This window comes from Bos mutus, chromosome 5 (assembly GCF_027580195.1).
Source record: "Bos mutus isolate GX-2022 chromosome 5, NWIPB_WYAK_1.1, whole genome shotgun sequence".
NCBI lineage: Eukaryota > Metazoa > Chordata > Mammalia > Artiodactyla > Bovidae > Bos > Bos mutus.
Genome location: NC_091621.1, coordinates 63,387,698 through 63,401,758, shown reverse-complemented (window position 1 = coordinate 63,401,758; position 14,061 = coordinate 63,387,698).

Here is a 14,061-nt window from a genome sequence, read left to right as displayed (position 1 = left end):
TCCCTGTGTCTTCAATGGACTTCCTGCTACGTGTGTCTGTGTCCTAACTTCTTATAAGGACATGGGTCATGTTGAATTAGGGTCCACCCTGATGACCTCACTTATACTTAATTACTTCTTCAAGCACCCTCTCTCCAGACACATTCTGAGGTATTGGGGCACTCGGACTTCAATACAGAAATTGGGGGTGGGCACAATTGAGCCCATCACACCACCCCTAAGGCTGGAAACACGAAATGGAGATGTTAACATAGCCCGTAACTGTAGAGGAGGGGCCAGGCCCTGTGGGAATTACTATGGAAACACTACAGGGTCTCAAGTGCTGGGGTTGTGACCCACAAAGAGGCTCTGCATTGGAGCCTAGAGCTGCCAGAAGATCGGGTCCTGTATTGGCTCATTCGTGCTAGAGAAAGCCAAAAGAAGATGGAAATAGGAAGAGGATTCCCTCCGCCCCTCTCCTCCCTGCCACCTCAACCAGGGCCCCCCACCTGCAGAACCTCAACAGAGCCAGCTGGGCCGGGAGTCCGGGAAACAGGCTGCTGGGTCTTCGCGCCCGCCACCTTCGGCACAACCAGCACCTAGAGGTGGGGATGAGGGTGGAGCAAAAGCAAGCAAAGGACCGACACATAGGCGTCTCAGTCCAATGGTCCCCCACCTTTTCAGCACCAGGGACCAGTTTTGTGGAAGACATTTTTCCATGCACCGGGGTGGAGCAGGGGAGGGTGGTTTTGGTTTCACCAGCCACTCACAAACTGCTGTGTGGCCCAGTTCCTAACCAACCATGGACCAGAACCAGTTGGTGGCCCCAGGGGGTGGGGACCCCTGTCTTAGTCCATGTAGGCTGCTATAAACCAGAATACCATTGATGGGTAATTTAAACAACATATATTTATTTCTCACAGTTCTGAAGGCTGGGAAGTCCAGAGTCAAGGCACCAACAGGTTCAGTGTCTGGTGAGAGGTGGTCTTGCTGAATTCTCCCACAGTGGAAGGGACGAGAGAGCTCTCTGGGGTCCATTTTATCAGGGCACAATCCTAATCATAAGGGTTCCACACTAGTAACCTAGTCACCCCAAAGGTCCCCTACCATCTTAATACAATCACTTAAGTGTTAGGATTTCAAGATAAGAATTTCGGGGGGACACAAACATTTGGTCCATAACATTAGGAAACCTTTGAGCAACTGCATAGACTTTCTAAACACTCAAGTTCCTTTCTCCTAAGATTCAGGTGTTCCTGTCTGAGCCACCCCTGATGAAACAGAGGCAAGAGATCACATTCTTCCTCCATTTATGCAAAGTTGACTATTACAGATCTGAAAATTCCAACCCTGTGTGCAGTTACCCCCTCCCTGCAACACTCTATTAATATGCACAGGACTCTTTGATGTTTAGCAACTGATTTAAGCTGCACACAAATCTCTACTGTAAAATAGTCAGATGTTGACTTTGGAATAAGAAGGTTTAAAAAAAAAAAGACAGGAAAATAAAAATGAGAAATAGCCTGATACTAACTGTACAAAGAAAATTTCCAAAGCATACAGAATAATAATTATGCTGGAGGAAGCATCAAGCGGGAGCAGTAATAAAGGCACCGTGCAAACCTGCTGCTGATGACTTGTGTGATCTGAGTTCCGGGGCTGCTGTGAGTTACCTGCATTGCAAAGCCTGCATTTCAGCTATACTAATCTCCTCCCTGCCCCCAACCATATGCATCCCCAAAGTTCCCACACTCATCCTTCTTCTTTGACAGTAAGCATCTTGCCAGCAAAGGCTTTTTCCCTGTGCAAAGTGGACTTGCACTTGCCAGGACACACACAAAGTTAAAAAGGATTTGGTACTGTAAAAAGGAAGGACTCACTGCCTTCTCCCCTGTCTGCTTTACCTCAGTCACTTCCTGCCTCCCATGGCAGGGGAGTGCAGCAAAGGGCTGACAACCTTTATAGGCAGGATTGTTTGAGTTGCCTCTGCAAGACACCCAATTTAAGCTGCATTAAGGGAAAAAGAGAGTGAAGGAAAGGGATGCAGGGAAGGGAGAGAGAAGTAGAGACAATAAGAGGCAGAGACAAGAGGAACTGTTGGGTCATCTAACCAGGAAGTTCAAGTTATGATCCCATTGAGGAACAGCTGGATCAAGGGCCACACACAATGTCATGGTTCTCTTTCTTCCCACCCCTCCCACTCCCATCCAATTCTGTTCTCACTGGTACTTCATTGTCAAGTTCCAGTGTCTCCACAATGGCCCCTAGCACCTTCAAACTTCTATTCTTCCAGCTTAGCACACTTGTAGAGACTGCCACTTTCACAATTACGCCACTAAAGCTCCCAGACCCGAATCAACATGCCTGGGGAGCGTGCCCTCCCTCAGATGACTACTGTGGCCACGTGAGGCAGTGTTCACTTTGGCCAGGCATAGGTCATGTCTCCGGAGAAGGCAATGGAACCCCACTCCAGTACTCTTGCCTGGAAAATCCCATGGACGGAGGAGCCTGGAAGGCTGCAGTCCATGGGGTCGCTAAGAGTCGGACATGACTGAGAGACTTCACTTTCACTTTTCACTTTCATGCATTGGAGAAGAAAATGGCAACCCACTCCAGTATTCTTGCCTGGAGAATCCCAGGGACAGAGGAGCCTAGTGGGCTGCCGTCTATGAGGTTGCACGGAGCCGGACATGACTGAATCGACTTAGCAGCAGCAGCAGCAGGTCATGTCTCAGCCCAAGAGCCACAGAGATGAAGCAGAGATAGTTCCTCAAAGGAAAATCAAAGGGCCCTCACCAAGGAAGAAAAGTGGGTACTGAGCAGACAAAAACAACGGGCATCTATCTACCCTTTGGTCCTGGTTCACCTCTGCCCAAAGAGAAAGGATGCTGAGGACACAAAGTCAGGCCACAGCAGTGGCTTGGTCGTTTTCCCTTTTGACCAAAAGCACTATGAGAAAGGAAATTTCAGAAGTATATGCACTACCTTTCAATGACCTGCAACAGTCATTCACCTTCCTACTTAGTGCTAGGGAAAACAGTCCTCTGCTATATATTTTCGGAGAAGGCAATGGCACCCCACTCCGGTACTCTTGCCTGGAAAATCCCATGGACGGAGGAGCCTGGTAGGCTGCAGTCCATGGGGTCGCTAAGAGTCGGACATGACTGAGAGACTTCACTTTCACTTTTCACTTTCATGCATTGGAGAAGGAAATGGCAACCCACTCCAGTGTTCTTGACTGGAGAATCCCAGGGACGGGGGAGCCTGGTGGGCTGCCGTCTATGGGGTCGAACAGAGTCGGACACGACTGAAGCGACTTAGCAGCAGCAACAGCAGCTATATATTTTAGGCAGCCTCTTTTGGAGAGCAGTGAGATATTAACACAACTTTAGATTCCTCGATTGGTTAATATTGTAGAAACTTAACAGGTTGCTAAGTGAAGTGGAAAGGGAAGGCAGGGTGCACAGACACTTGGGCAATTAGGGGAAGGAGAGAGAGGTCACATTTTGTCCCCCACGCAGTGTCTCTGGGACGCGCAGCAGAGGTTCTCAGGCCTAGTCTGTGCTCTTCCAGCCACCCATAAGCCCCATACGCCTCTGACCATCAGGCAAACAACAGCGCTGTTTAGAGTAACGATGCCTGAAGAGACGCTACTTCCTTTGAATATATTGAAGATTTTTTTTTTTAATTCAGGGGAAAATGAACACATTTGGGAATAGTAAAGCACTGCTTCCTCAGCAAATGTGAGATAGTCGGATGATTTATGAATTATAAAAGGAACGGGACAATCGCTCCTTGGCTAATTTCCTGTCACTGTCACAGTTGCCTCATTTTCTGACATATCCCTAAAATCTGTGCTGCTGGCTTCTGAGAGCCGGAACTCAGACTCAGCTGACTCAAATTAGGCAGGCTCGGGACAGTCATTTATAGGTTGGGCAATGCATTAGCTTTGGCTTTGCCTCCGGCCAGGATGATCCCAGCCTGTGTCCCACGGTCAGGAAGAAACCATCTGACCTCTTCTGCCCTCACCCCCAGGAATCGTCATCCAAGCCTGCATTCTTCACCCTGAAAAGGTTCTCTTACTTCACTAGTTCTTCAGCAAGACATACATCATCTCTACCTGTTTATTTAATACGTGACCACGGGTGGCTCAGTGGTAAAGAATGCACCCACCAACGCAGGAGACACAGGTTCAATCCCTGGTCTGGGAAGATCCCATGGGAGCCACAACAACTGAGCATTCATCTTGAACCTACTGTGTGCCGCATCCCGGATGCTCCAGAGCCTGGGCTCCACAACAAGAGGACCCCGTGCACACAACGAGAGAATACCCCAAGCAGCAGTGAAGACCCAGCACAGCCAAATAGCAAATAAAATCACTTTACAATAAATACTTATTCTGAGCTGAGCGCTAGTCCTTTGGCTGGGAGTCTCAGGCAGACTGAAGTGGGGTCATGTTAGGGACTGAACTGTGTCTCCTTCAAAATGCATATGTCGAAGCCCGAGCTCACAGTGCTGCAGAAGGGGACTCTGTTTGGAGACAGGGCTTTTAAAGAGGTGATTCCATCACCAGGAGCCATAGGGTGGGCTCTACTCTAATCTGGCTTATGTCCTTCTAAGAAAAGGCGCTTAGGAGGCAGAAACGCGAGGGCTGCGCACACACCGAGGGAAGGCCGTGTGCAGGGGCAGCCATCTGCAAGCCAAGGAGAGAGGCCTCAGAGGAGGCCAGCCCTGCCAGCACCTCCCCGCCAGCCCCAGCACTGTGAGAAAACAAATGTGTCTTGTTTGAGACTCCCGGTCCGAGCTGTTTTGTTATAGCAATCCTGGAAAATGAATGCAGGGCTCATCCACTTGGGCCTTGACAGGACTCAGAATGCTTCAGCCCACGTGAAACCAGGATTCCCAGGACAGCACATCAGACCTCTCTGACCCTGTCTTACCTGAAACAGAATAGACTCTCTCTTTCCAAAGTCAGTCCCCACACAGACCCTTCCCCTTGTGTTCCCCTCTTCTTGCCTCCCAGGCGATGTCATATCTCTCCTCCAGCCCCACTTGCACACTCCCAATCCACATCTTTCTTTCCCCAGAGTGACCACTAGCCTATAAGATTCTGGACTCGGGGGACTTCCCTGGTGATCCAGTGGCTAAGACTCCCTGCTCCCAGTGCAGGGACCCCAGGTTCTATCTCTAGTCTGGGAACTAGATCCCACATGCTGCAACTAAAGATCCCACAAGAAACGAAGACCCAGTACAGCCAAATAAATAAATAATTATAAAAAAAAAAAAAAAAAAACCTCTGGATTCTGGACACAGGGACAGGAGGGGGGTTAGAAACATGTTGTGTCTCCTTTGTCTCAGATGCAAAGTCAAGTGTCCTCCAGAGAAACACAGAACTAACACAGTATGTGTGTGTACATATGCATGTGTATACACATGCATACATACATATACAGGGAAAGAGGGGGCTTCCCTGGTAGCTCAGATGGTAGAGAACCCTCCTGCAATCCAGAAGACATGGGTTCAATCCTTGGGTTGGGATGATCCCCTAGAGGAGGGCATGGCAACCCACGCCGGTATTCTTGCCTGGAGAAACTCATGGACAGAGGAGCCTGGTGGGCTACAGTCCATGGGTGGCAAAGAGCAACTAAGTCACTAAGCAGGCACACACGCATAGAGAGAGACCAAGGGAGGAGAGATTTTAAGGAATTCACTCACACATTTGTGGAGATTCATGGAACAGCTATAGTTCTTGCTCAGAGAAGATCAAATTTTTAAGGTCTTCAACTGATTGGGTGAGGCCCACTCACATTATGGAGAGTAATCTGCTTTACTTAAAGTCCACTGATTTAAATGTTAGCTTGTTCCTAAAATATCTTCACAGAAATATCCAGAATAACATTTAATCAAATATCTGGGCATTGTGAGCCAGCCAAGTTGGCACAGAAAGTTAACGTCATATGTGTCTTCCTTGTACTCAGTTGTTTAGCCTTCTCCTTGCTTCACAGGTTAGAGGCCCCACGTACAAACGATAGACGTGAGCCACATGTGGCTGCTGAGCGTTTGAAATGGGGCTAGTCCAAGCTGAGATGTGCTACACATGTAAAAATACATGTCAGATATCAAAGACTAGGTATGCTATGCTATGCTATGCTATGCTATGCTAAGTCACTTCAGTCGTGTCTGACTCTGTGTGACCCCATAGATGGTAGTCTACCAGGCTCCCCCGTCCCTGGGATTCTCCAGGCAAGAACACTGGAGTAGGTTGCCATTTCCTTCTCCAATGCATGAAAGGGAGAGATGAAAGTGAAGTTGCTCAGTCGTGTCCGACTCTTAGCGACCCCATGGACTGCAGCCTACCAGGCTCCTGCATCCATGGGATTTTCCAGGCAAGAGTACTGGAGTGGGGTGACATTGCCTTCTCCAAAGACTAGGTATAATTTTTTTTTTAATGTGAAATAGCTTGATAATAATTTTTTACATTGATTTCACCTGGAAATGATCATGGAGCATATGTTGAATACATTTGCTTCCTGTAGCCACCATACAAATTATTACAAACTTGTTGGCTCAAAAAGGCACAAATTTATTCTTACTTTTCTGTAGTTCAAAAGTCTGAACTGGGTCTAATTAGGCTAAAGTGGTTGCCCACAGTCCTTGTCTGGTGGCCTCCCTGTTTCATGCAGCAGACCTTTCCTCCTTCTCTCTAACCATAGACAAAGTTCTCCATTTTGAAGGACTCGTGTGATTAAATTGGGCCCACCTGGATAATTCAACACTCTCTCCTCATCTCCATGTCCTTAACCTCAGTACATGCATGCCCAGTCACTTCCGTTGTGTCCAACCCTGTGTGAACCTACAGACTGTAGCCCACCAGGCTTCTTTGTCAATGGAATTCTCCAGACAAGAATACTAGAGTGGGTTGCCATACCCTCCCGCAGGGTATCTTCCCAACCCAGGGATTGAACCGGGGTCTCCTGCACCTCCTGCATTGCCTGCAGACGCTCTACCACTAGCACCACCTGGGAAGCTCATCCTTAACATTGATCATGGCTAAATCCCTTTGCCATGTAAGAAACATATCACATTTCAGAGATCGTGGACATCCTTGGGGGGTCATCATTCTGCCTATCACACTGTTCAATATAAATATTTTTAAAAATTATAATTCATTTTAATAGTAAACATTAATTTCACTTTTTAAACTTTTCTCCACTCCTAAAATATTTTAAGTTACCTATGTGGTCCCCTTTGCAGCTCACATTATATTTTTATTGGACAACATGATATTAGAAATTGAGAAATACAGAGATCAAGAGACTTATTAAAAGTTACAAATCAAGTCAATAACAGTGCTAAGAACTTTGAAAGGGGCTCAGGCTTGGGGCTCATACTTCTCTTTGCATTCTCATCGTGCCCAGTGACTTTAATGCTGTTTACGTGATGATGACTCCAAACTTTTTGTCTCCAGCCCAGACTTCGTCTTTGAATGCTGGTCTCATCTATCCAACTACCTACTCAATGTTTCATTTGGATGCCTAATAGCATCTCAAATGTAACATGACTATTTGAACCCTTTTTCTTCCCCAGTACCAAACCCACTCTCCATCCTACCTTGCTGCTGGTATAGTTTTCCCCCATCTCAGTAAGACGCCAGACCTCAAAGGTAACGACGACTACGCTTGTTGTTTCCTGACCCACGTGAAATATATCAGCCAGTTCTGTCAGTCCTACCTGTGAATCACCGGTGTCTGCCCCTTCTCAGCACCCTCCCATCTGGTCCAAGTCACCTTTGTCTTGCATGTGGTTAACTCAGCCCTGTAACTTGCCCCTATAATTTTTTCCTTCTCCCTTTCAGTTTATTTTTCATAGAGCAGCCAAACTATCATGTTAAAACCCACAGGTCATGCCACTCTTCATCTTAAAAGTCTCCAATGATTTTCCACCTCACTCAAAAGCAAAACTGAATTCCTTACCAGGTTTTACACGACCCGGCATGGTGCAGCACAGGTACTGCTTTGACCTCGTCACTCAGCCTCTCCCGTTGGCTCACACCACTCATTTGTACTTGCCTCTCTGCTGCTACTCAGACAAGCCAAACATGCTCCCACCTCCGGGCCTTTGCACCTGCTGTGCTTGCCATTCCCTCCAGAGCCCATAACTCTTTCCTTCATTTTAAGACCTTAATCAAACACCAACTTCCACCATCCTCATTCCTTTACCCTCTATGCCCCTACCTGCTTTATTTTTCTCCGTGAAACAACACTGCTTGGCATACTAAATATTTTCTTGTTTATCTGTTTATTGGTTGTTTATTTTTTAATATTTATTTATGTATTTGGCTGCAACAGGTCTCAGTTGCAACCCATGGGAACTTCAATCTCTGTGGTAGCATGAAGGATCTTTTTTTTTTTTTTTTTAAGTTTCAGCATGCAAGATCTTTAGTTGTGACGTTCAAACTCTTAGTTGTGGCACGCGGCTCTAGTTCCCTGACCAGGGATTGAACCTAGGCCCCCTGCCTTCGGAGCACAGAGTCCTAGACACTGGGCCACCAGGGAAGCCCCTATTCGCTGCTGCTTCTCAAAGAAATGTGTCCTTAGGCACCGAGCCTTTCACCTGCTTTGCTCGGTCCTAGAATGGTGCCTTGCACGTGGTGTGTGTGTGCTCAGTCGTTCCATCGTGTCCAGTCTGTGCGATCCTATGGACTATATCCTGATCACAGAGACTCAATAAATATTGATCAATAAATACATAAGCTAATTGACTCAGAATTAGTAATGTTAGGCCAAATAATTAAGGATGAGCTAGATAATAGTGCTTCAATATTTTTTTCAGAACTGTATTATTTAGTTCTAGTAGATCTCTAGAGGCATCTTTTGAGACTTATCAACCACTTTAGCCAGTTTTCAGATGAGAATTTCATTCCTCAAAGAGATAGTGGTTTCAAATCCTAGTTGCTCTTTTGCCATTCAAAATCAGTTTTTCTTACTTAGATAATTGTTTAAATCTAGTCTTTAGAGATGACAGGGGAAATAGATAATTGCTGCTACAATAAATGGAAAAGCAGCAAAATTACTGATATTTTCAGTTCATTTAACCCCTAATCAACTGTCAAGCAAAACATCCTTCCCAACTGACAGCTGCAGTTAGCAAACTAAGGGGCCTGCTTGTCTCAGACTCCTGTCATATCAAGAGACTCAGAAAGCAGACTAATTGCCTATCACTTAAGCAGAATGGGAAAAGGGACGTTATATTTTATTACTGTACAACTTCATTTCTCTATTTGCTAATGTGTTTAGGGATGGTGATGTCAACTTTTGAATTGCATTTTTTTCAATCCATACAGAAAACAGCTGTTCAAAACTTTGAAGTAAATGTTCCCTTTGCTTTACTCTTCTGAAAATAACATCGCACTAGGACATTATTATCTGTATGCAACACTGGCATGTTTTAAAGAAACTTTCAAACTACCAACAACTTCATCTTCTTTCCATAAAGCCTTGAGGTAATGGCTACATTTTCTCCCCAATTGTTACTAGTCTCATAACCCTTAAAGACATCAAAAGCAGGAGTTGCTCTGCTAAATCAATTACAAGAAAATTGGACCCAAGAAGAGTATTCTAAGGTTGAAAAGAAATATCATAATTCATCATTTGAGGACAGTAGAAACTCTTGCCCTACCGGACAGTGAAAAGTTAGATGGTCAATATACTCAGTTCAGTTTAGTTCAGTCGCTCAGTCGTGTCCGACTCTGCGACCCCATGAATTGCAGCATGTCAAGCCTCCCTGTCCATCACCAACTCCCGGAGTTTACCCAAACTCTTGTCCATCGAGTCGGTGATGCCATCCAGCCATCTCATCCTCTGTAGTCCCCTTTTCCTCTTGCCCCCAATCCCTCCTGTCATCAGGGTCTTTTCCAATGAGTCAACTCTTCACATGAGGTGGCCAAAGTACTGGAGTTTCAGCTTCAGCATCAGTCGCTCCAATGAACACCCAGGACTGATCTCCTTTAGGATGGACTGGTTGGATCTCCTTGCAGTCCAAGGAACTCCCAAGAGTCTTCTCCAACACCACAGTTTAAAAGCATCAATTCTTCAGCGCTCAGCCTTCTTCACAGTCCAACTCTCACATCCATACATGACCACTGGAAAAACCATAGCTTTGACTAGACGGACCTTTGTTGGTAAAGTTATATCTCTGCTTTTTAATATGCTATCTAGGTTGGTCATAACTTTCCTTCCAAGGACTCACCATACTACACAGATACAAAAATGGGATGAAATAAAAAGTCCACAAGAGACCAAAATACATCTAAGAATTCAGAATATGAAAAAGTAGCTATTTCAATAGACTTTTTTTTTAATTTAATTTTATTTTTAAACTTTACAATATTGTATTAGCTTTGCCAAACTTTTTTTTAAAGTAGAAGGTCTTATAACTGTTTCATCAGTTGGAAAAGAAAAGATTTAATTCTACATCAGGTAGGAATGTTCTGGATTCAAGTAATAAAAACAACAACGGAAACTACTGGAGATTTAAAACGTGTTGAGACTTAACATGAAGCCCAAAGGGAGGCAGTCCAAGGATTGGTTTAGTACCTTAGCATTGTTTTGAGCACCCAGACTCTTTTCATCTTTCCTCTTCACAATCCTCAGTGGGTTGGCTTTCTGTCCTTGGGTTGGTTGTCTCATCATCCAAAATAGCTGTCATAACTGAAGACATCAAGGGCTCATAAACTGAAGCAAGAGGTAGAGGTAGGTAAGGCCAGTGAGAGAGAACTCCCCCTTAGTGTCTTTCTCCTTTTATCAGAAAGTTAAGCTGTCTTTCCAGAAAAACCCTAGAAGAAATCCTCCTGTTTCATTGACTAGGTGGGATCCAGACCATTCCTTGTTGAAAAGGATGAAGGCTTACTTAATGAAAAGTATCTGACTTTTTCATTCTCTGTGGTTGAGAGGTAGAAAACAGAAAAGATAAGAAACCACATCCTTAGTCATTCATATCAGACATATGCTTTTGGCCATAATTATGACTATACAGCAGAAGTGACAAATAGATTAGATCGGACAGACAGAGTGCCTGAAGAGCTATGGACAGAGGTTTGTGACATTGTACAAGAGGTGGTGATCAAAACCATCCCCAAGGAAAAGAAATGCAAAAAGGCAAAATGGCTGTCTGAGGAGGCCTTACAAATAGCTGAGAAAAGAAGAGAAGCAAAAGAGAAAGGAGAAAAGGAAAGATATATCCATCTGAATGTAGAGTTTCAAAGAATAGCAAAGAGATATAAGAAAGCCTTCCTAAGTGAACAATGAAAAGAAATAGAGGAAAATAACAGAATAGGAAAGACTAGAGAGCTCTTCAAGAAAGTTAGAGATACCAAGGGAACATTTCATGCAAATAAAGGACAGAAACAGTATGGACTTAACAGAAGCAGAAGATATTAAGAAGAGGTGGCAAGAATACACAGAACTATACAAAAAAAAGATCTTCATGATCCAGATAACCATGATGGTGTGATCACTCACCTAGAACCAGACATTTTGGAGTGTGAAGTCAAGTGGGCCTTAGCATCACTATGAACAAAGCTAGTGGAATTGATGGAATTCTAGATGAGCTATTTCAAATCCTACAAGATGATGCTGTGATATGTCAATATGTCAGCAAATTTGGAAAACTCAGCAGTGGCCACAGGACTGGAAAAGATCAGTTTTCATTCCAATCCCAAAAAAGGTCAATGCCAGAGAATGTTCAAACTACTACACAGTTGCACTCATCTCACATGCTAGCAAAGTAATGCTCAAAATTCTCCAAGCCAAGCTTCAATAGTACATGAACCAAGAACTTTTTAAATTCTTAAAAGAGATGGGAACACTAGATCACCTTACCTGCCTCTTGAGAAATCATATGCAGGTCAAGAAGCAACAGCTAGAATCAGACATGGAACAATGGACTGGTTCCAAACTGGGAAAGGAGTACGTCAAGGCCGTATATTGTCACCTTGCTTATTTGACTTATACGCAGAGTACATCATGTGAAATGCTGGGCTGGATGTAGCAAAAACTGGAATCAAGATTGCCGGAAGAAATATCAATAACCTCAGATATGCAAATGACACCCCCCTTACGGCAGAAAAACAAAGAGGAACTGAAGAGTCTCTTGAAGAAGGAGAAAGAGGAGAGTGAAAAAGTTGTCTTAAAACTCAACATTCAAAAAATGAAGATCATGGCATCTGGACCCATCACTTTGTGGCAAATAGATGGGGAAATAATGGAAACAGTGACAGACTTTATTTTCTTGGGCTCCAAAATCACTGCAGATGGTGACTGCAGCCATGAAATTAATAAACGCTTGCTCCTTGGAAGAAAAAGCTATGACAAACCTAGATAGCATATTAAAGAGCAGAGACGTTAACTTTGCAGACAAAGTTATGTACAGTCAAACCTATGGTTTTTCCAGTAGTCATGTATGGATGTGAGAGTTGGACCATAAAGAAGGCTGGAAGCTGTGGTGTTGGAGAACACTTTTGAAAGTCCCTTGGACTGCAAGGAGAACTGTGGTGTTGGAGAAAACTCTTGAGAGTCCCTTGGACTGCAAGGAGATCAAACCACTCAAGTCCAAAGAAAATCAATCGTGAATATTCATTGGAAGGACTGATGCTGAAGCTGAAACTCCAATACTTTGGCCACTGATGAGAAGAGCCAACTCAGTAGAAAAGACCGTGATACTGGGAAAGATTGAAGGTAGGAGGAGAAGGGGATGACAGAGGATGAGATGAGATGGTTGGATGACATCACTCACACAATGGACATGAGTTTGTGCTACAGTCCACGGGATCGGGAAGAGTCAGACACAACTTAGCAACTGAACAACAACAACAACAGCAATAAATGAAAGTAAATGCTACTGGACTAACCCTCTTCCCAGTGAACAATTATAAAACTAGAGAAAATATTTGAAGTGACTATTTTTATATATTGAAAAACAGGATACACAGGACTGAGTTTGTGGATAAAAGAAAACAAAGGAGATGAATCACACAACCATCTCAGGTTTCTTCCTGGAGAAACTTTGATACTAAAAGAAGGGTAATACATGTTAGCTGCTCAGTTCTGTCTGACTCTTTGCAACCCCATGGACTGTAGCCCACAGGGCTCTTCTGACCATGGAATTCTCCAGGCAAGAATACTGGAGTGGGTTGCCATTCCCTTCTCCAGGGGATCTTCCTGACCCAGGGAATGAACCCGGCTCTCCTGCATTGCAGGCAGATTCTTTACCATCTGAGCCACAAGGAAAGACGTGGGGACCACACAAATTATGGGGGTCTTGCTGAACTGAGGAAACAGAGATCAAAGCTCATAGCTACTGAGGCAGCTGAAATTTGTAGGGCAGAGTACTAGGAAAAAAAAAAGGAGCAAAGGAGCTCCAAAATTCTGCATAGGTGTCCCTTGAGTTTTTGGCCAAATACTAAACTATGTGTGTGCAAGATGAGACTCCATGAGGCCAGGCCAAAAAGAATACTCAGGGAAGGAACAGCCACTGGGATGCTGTGAGCTGAACACCACCAAAGCCCACATGAGCCTAGGACGTATTTTGAGCTCCAGCCAGTCAGAGTAAAGAGACCATGTTGAACAACTTGGGCATTTGGTAGAAACTCCCAGAAAGGCTGTGCTCAAGAACAGCTAAAGTAGCCATGAAGACAACTGTGTGGATGTGTGCTTAGTCACTCAGTCGTGTCTTTAGACCTAGAGTCTTCTCCAACAGCTCTTGAGCCATGTGCCATTAAAAAGTACCATGTGCCATTAAAAACTAATAATAATGTCAAACAAGAAGATAGAAATTGACATGACTGGTTGTTTAAGGAAAAGATTCTGTGTGTGTGTGTGGTGTATGTGAAGGAGGGAGAGTTCCAATGAATTTGCTATGGCTCAAAACATCTTTAAAATTCCTTCTGGTAAAACTATTCATAAAAAATACCCTAAAGATAGGTTTAACTAAAGTTTTTGGATAGAATAAAGATAAAAATTTCTCTTGGTCAGTCACAAGATAAAATTCTACTCAGCATTTCTCAAATTGAGAAACACTAGTCTT